Source organism: Malus sylvestris, chromosome 7, assembly GCF_916048215.2.
Source record: "Malus sylvestris chromosome 7, drMalSylv7.2, whole genome shotgun sequence".
Taxonomy (NCBI): domain Eukaryota; kingdom Viridiplantae; phylum Streptophyta; class Magnoliopsida; order Rosales; family Rosaceae; genus Malus; species Malus sylvestris.
In genome coordinates, this window is record NC_062266.1 from 25530307 (window position 1) to 25537080 (window position 6774).

Consider the following 6774-nt stretch of genomic DNA (forward strand, 5'->3'; position numbering starts at 1 on the left):
TCAATCTGTTATCCGTCCTTCCCAAATGACTCATTTTGAGAATGGTGATATGTTGAATCTGAATCACTTTATGGAAATGAAAGACCGGGGGGAGCAGATCGATGGCTTAATCATTTGGAAAAGGCGTTCAGATTCTGCAAGTTAAGGGAATCCTTCTTTTGAATTGTAGGTCGAGATGACTACCTGTTTTCTGAGAATTGAATATACATCCTGGTGGGGACAGGAGTCTTATTCGATGTCATTAGAGGAAATAACTGTTTGAGAATTGTTTAAAGAATTGTTGAAGAGAAGATTTATTCCTCCGGCATACCTGGATGGTAAGAAGCAAGAGTTTACAAAATTGAGACAAGGAAAGATGACGACGAATGAGTATTATAGAAAGTCTACAGACTTGCCTCGTTTCCATTCGGAAGTTGTTGCTAATCCGGTCGAGGTGTTATGTCGTTTTAGGCTGGATAATAAGAAGAAGTGGCATTCTTCGGTGACCACTATTCATTGTACTTTTTACCAGGAGTTTACGAGATGTTGATAATTGAGGACTCTGAGAACATGATCAGCAAGAGTAAAGAAGAATAAGAAAATAATGGGAATCAGAGGAAAGACGATAAAGTTAAAGATCCGTCATATCAAGGACCTCGATAAACTCAGAACTTCAAAAGAAGTGAAGCTAGAGCTAATTCTTCCAGCTGAGGTTTTAGTGCCACTGGTCAGAGGCGAAGTGATAGATTTACTGGTGAACCCAGATCTCAGAGACAAGGTGACTCGGGTAGAGGAAATGTACCTTTATGCCGTAGGTACAATAATAGACACTTTGGAGAGTGTGGGAAGCAGTGAATGTGTTCATGTGGACAGATGGGACATAGAGTTATGAATTGTCCTTAGAATCAGTTGATACCCAGCAATCTTCATTGACCACCAGTACCGATCCAGCAAGTTTCTGGATCTAGTAGTTATAGTCAGTTGGGCTGTGAGTACAGGGATATTTGAGGAGTTATAAGTCCAGTCGTACAGGTCATACTAGCTGACTCCGGCTGATATATTCTTATTATTGACAATGTTGCCAAAGAGAGTAATGTTGGAGCACGATCGAGGCGTATATATGTATTTCTAATGAAGAACAAGATGATAATATTGCACCCTTAAGAATTGTTGCTTACTTATCGAGACAACATTGAGTTATCGTTATTACGGGCTGCAGACCGTAATATCCATAACTTATTTGTTGGATTCGTTAAGTAAGTAAACAGGTAGGTCATTCTATGTCGGTTATGATTATTCAGGGTGTCCAGTGATGGTGGAAGAAGTAGTTATGCTAGCGAATCTTATTCAGGGTGTCCAGATTGGTTGCATTATAATCGTGCCAATATGGATTGCTACAGGAAATCAGTTACTTTCCATTGTCTTGGATTATCAGAGGTTACTTTTGTGAGTGAGCAAAGTGGAGTGAGGCATGCCGTTATTTCTGTTGTGAGAGCAAAGAGATTGTTATCAAAAAGGTTGCCAAGAATACCTAGCTCATGTGGTGTTGCAGGATCGTACTCCTAGTATTGTGGATGACGTACGAGTGGTAGACATTTTCCTAATGTGTTTCTAGAATGATTTACCTGGATTGCCACCAGACAGAGATATGGTGTTCACTATTGAATTGTCTCCAAGTACAGATTTTATGTTATAGATTGGTTCCTACAGAGTTGAAGGAATTAAAAATTCAGTCACAGGAATTGGTTGATAAAGGTTTCAGTCAACCTAGTACGTTACCTTGGAAAACCCCATCTTTGTTTATAAGGAAGAAAGACGAGACCTTAAGAATATGTATGGATATTAGGTAATTGAATCGGGTAACGAGTAAGAACTGTTATCCATTGCCGCGCATTGATGATTGTTTGATCAGCTTAGAGGTGCCTATGTATTTTCAAGGAAAGAGTTAAGGTCTGGTATACTCTTAAGTCAAAAGTAAAACATGCTAGTCATTTTGAGTTGGTGTTGCAATGTTTGATGGGACATTGGTAGTATGCAAAGTTTGACAAATGTCAATTTTGGACGAATCAAGTGACATTTCTGGGACACATTCTATCCGTTTAAGGTATTCAAGTGGATCCTTAAAAGGTAGCAGCGGTGGAGAATTTGGAACAAGCGCGAACCGTGAATGAGGTACAGAGCTTTCTTGGCTTAGTAGGCTACTATAGACGGTTGTTAAGAATTTTTCAGTCGTTGCTTTGCCATTGACGAGATTGACTAGAAAAGAGGTTAAGTTTGAATGGATTGAGAATAGAAGAACGAGAAGTAGCCTTACTTGCTAGTTCCAAGTTAGGCCTATTTTGGTTGATCATATACTCGATGCCCAGTTGAATGAGGAAGGAAGAAATTCAAGAATTAATTGAGGCAAGGAATAAAGGGAAAAAGAAAGACCTTATAGTTAGAGAATCAGATGTCATACTTATGCAAGAGAACATGATGTATGTGCCTAATGATGTGGAATTAAAGAAAGCAATTTTGACGATGCACACTGTTCAGCTCATGTGATGCATCCAGGAGGTACTAAGATGTATCATACCCTTCAACCGTTTTATTATTAACCAGATATGAAAAAAGGAAATTGTTGAGTATGTAAGTAGGTGGATCATTTGTCAGCAAGTTAAAGTGGAAAGAAAGAAACCTTTTGGATTGATGCAGTCACTTCCCGTTCCACAGTGGAAATGGGAAAATATTGCTTTGGATTTTGTGTACAAGTTCCCCGTATACGAAATAGTTATGATGGCATTTGGGTGTTAGTTGATCGGCTTACTAAGTCAACTCACTTTATTCCAGTGAGGGAAAAGTATTCTTTAAACTGATTAACTGTAATTGTTTATATCGAAGGTTGTAAAGTACTATAGAGTGCCAATGAGTATTATTTCGGATCGTGAACCAAGGTTACTTCTAAGTTTTGTTTGGCGTTTCAGGAGGCTTTGGATACAAGGCTACTTTATAGTACGGTTTATCATCCTTAAACAGATAAGCAATCTGAGAGGACGATTCGGACGTTGGAGGATATGCTAAGATCTTCAATATTGCAGTTGGTGATGCTTGGCATAAGCAGTTGGATTCGATGGAATGTGCCTACAACAGCAGCTTTCATTTGAGTATGGGTATGATACCATTTGAGGCATTATATGGGAAAACTTGTAGTACACCTTTATGTTGGTCAAAGGTTGACGAAAGAGTTTTGGTGGGCCCTAAGATTGTGGACGAGACTACTCAGAATGTTCAAATGATTAAGTCTGACTTGAAAGCGGCCCAGGATCGACAAAAGAGCTTAGTAGACAGACATGTCACTGACCGGGTGTATAATATAGGTCATTGGATGTTTTTGAAAATTTCACCTTGGAAAGGTACGATTCAATTTGGAAAGAAAAACAAGTAAGTTCTAAATACATCAGGCCTTATGTGATCATCGAAAGAGTCGGTGAAGTTACTCACAAGCTTGAGTTGCCTCCAGAATTATTGAAAGGGCACGATGTGTTTCATGTTTCGGTACTTCGACATTACATCTCAGATCATTCACATGTGATACCTCATCAACCTTTGGAAGTCAACCTAGATTTGACGTATGATGAGGAGCCAATCACTATCTTGTATTGGAAAGACAATGTGCTGAGAAATAAGACAATGAGTTGTTGAAAGTTTATGGAGGAATCTTTCAGCGGAAGAAGCTACTTGGAAGTCAGAGAGATCTATCCCAGATTATTTTATGGTTATTGATGAATTGTAGTTATTGTGTGAATTTTGAGGATGAAATTTTATAAGGTGGGTAGATTGTCACAGCCCGTCCCTGATTTTACGAAAATGCACTAGAGGTGAAGGGTTTTTGAATTTCGTTGACCAACGTATAGTGAGAAGTACAAAATTATTTCAGCGTATTCCTGAAATACTCGACAATACGAGCAGAAGAGGATTTGGAGTTATGGTTAAAGTTTTACGGAACTCTAACCTGAGAAGTACTTTTACTTTGGTTAATATATATATATATATATATTTATTTATTTATTTATAAGTATTATTATTTTATTAGTTGTTATTAGAATTAGAAATGGGACAAGGAAAGAAAGAAGAAACATAGAAAAGAGACTGGGCAGAAATGCCCAATCGGGAAAGAGAGGATGAAGAGCTCTGGGAGTGAGAGAGAGAGTTGGCGAATTAGGAGAGGAGAGAGGAAGGGCTGGCCAACCAGAGAAGAGAGCAGGAGGGAAAGGAGGAAGAAGAAGAACTAGCTAACCGAACCTACGACCCGGTTCCATATTACGACCCAGTTCTTGACTTGGTTGTATCTTCTTTGTCCGAGGTCCATTGGAGGTGATTCCGGTGTCTATGGAACGTTCTCGACGAGCCCAACATCCCTGTGGTGGTAGATTATCAAATTTCTTGTCAAATTTATTCGAATTGAAGCAGTACACCCACGGTGGTTCCGGCGGGTTTTTCCTTTCTCCGGTGAATTTTGAAATGATTCCTTCCAATTACCACCACCATTATACTCCCTTAGAACCCAAGATCAAAGCCCAAGCAGTGGTGGAGGCGTTAGAGCAAGTTTGAAGGCCGAATCGAATCACACTCAAAACTAGGGTTCCGACAGATTTTGATGAAATTAGAGCCTTTCCAGGACAAATTGGCCTTGGCCACAGGTATAAAGTTTGCTCTAATCTTTGAGATCTTCAATTCTGTATTTTTTTGAGAATTTTTGGAAATAGTTGGATTTTCCGGCGAGCCGGGGTGGCCCGTGCGGTGGCGCGTGGCCAGTGGCCCGCCAATGTCATTCTTAGCATGTGTTTAATGTTCTAGGTTCATTTTTGATAATTTATTGACGTAAATTGAGTAATTGAACCTAAGTTCGTTACGATTCGTGGTTAGGTGAAGATGTGAATTGACGATCCGACCGTTGGATCGTCACCAAACTTTGATACGTTGTAATATGTAATATTTGAGGATTATAGGAACTTATGGATTGAGAATTTGATTTACGGATCTTCCGGAATTAGAGTTGTAAGTTCATAAAATAGAATGTTAACCGTCACTCGGTTTTGACAATTGACGGAGATTCGACCGTTGGATGGTAAGGAAATTTTAGGATGTTGTTCTAGAGATATATTGTGGACCTCTGGAAGTTATGGATTGGAAATTGGAGTTACAGATCTTCCGGATCGAACTACATAGTGACGTGTTTTATATATGTTATATATTCTATCGATATGAATTATGAGGTTTGATTTGATTATTGTTCTAGGTGCCGATCGTCATGACGCCTTGATGTGTTGTGCTAGGGAGTTGTAGGGCAAACTCCAGGTGAGTGGGCAGTTCTGTATTTACCTATATACTATTGATTTTCCCAGAAATTGAATTTAAAAGAAAGTATGTTTCAAAATGCCATGCATACATATATATGAATTATATGCATTAGTATTTGATGCATATATGTTAAATGGTGATGTGGACGCACATGTGAGTATCATGTGAGTTTTATGTTAAGCATGTGATTTATTATTGATGTGAATTGTGTTGAGAGCTCATAACCTGCACCCATGGTGTTAGTGCTTATATTATTCACCCTGCACCACACGCTCACCTTGGATCCAAGTAGGTGTATGTCGTACAGACCATTAGAGGGTTCCGACATGTCGTACAGACCATGAGAGGTGGTTCCGACTGTAGGTGATTTTAGATTATTATACAGCTGTTGATGAGAGAAGCACTAGAGCGTATTATTACACCATTCTTGTCGTACAGACTACTTTAGGTAGTTCCGACTTATGTGCAGAATAGCGCCATACATGTCACAGTTGGTGACTCCGGTTGGATTGGATATTGAGCTATAGAATTAACCGTACAGGACCAACTGCAGGGTCTCCGGTTGATTCCTTATTTCACCAGTTATATTGATGCATCCTTATTCTGTTGTTGACGCTTATAGCATGACATACTTTCTGGTTTCTGATAAAGATTGATGATTTGGGATATTTGAAGGTTTATATGCATATTATGTTATTTTCTGAGAAAGTATACAGGTTTTACAGCGAGGGGTTAAAAATGTTTTAAATGAAATGTTTTCGAAAAACTTTGTTTTATTGACCCACTCAACTTTGTTTTGCGCCCCTCCAGGTTCAAGATAGCAAAGCTTTGGTGGCCACGAGGAATCCAACGGTGTTCTGATAGAATTCACAAAAGTAGGACTCACCCTCGGGTGTTACATCTTAGTAATTGTATCTTTAAAGCTTCCAAACTGTGTAAATGGTTACGTCACTCTCACGTGACGGTCAACATGCCTTCATTCGGGATGGGGTGTGTCACTAACGTCTTAGTATTATTTTTTCTTTTTTCCAATAACCTCTTAGTATTATGGGTTAGTGGTGTTTTTCTTCATTTGTAATTAAGAGGTCATAGTTTATCCCCTAACTAATATATCTTTATATAAAAAATTAAAAATGATTAAACTTATTTACTTATCAAAATATTTATTTTGGTTCATTGCCTTTATTACAAGTCTACATTTAAAATTACTTTTATTTGGTTAACAAGATAAATAAATATTTATTTATTGGGTCCATCCGCACTTTTCATTTGTTTAATTTCCGCAATTAACCTCCAACTAAAATTGGATAACCTCTAATTAATTCATAAAATTTTACTTCAATGTAGAAAGATATAGGGATCTTGTATTTTAAATATCAGGTCTAAGAAAAAATATGGTATTTTTTCTTTAGGTACTAATAGAAAAGTCAATCAATTTTTTTTGGTAAATACTAC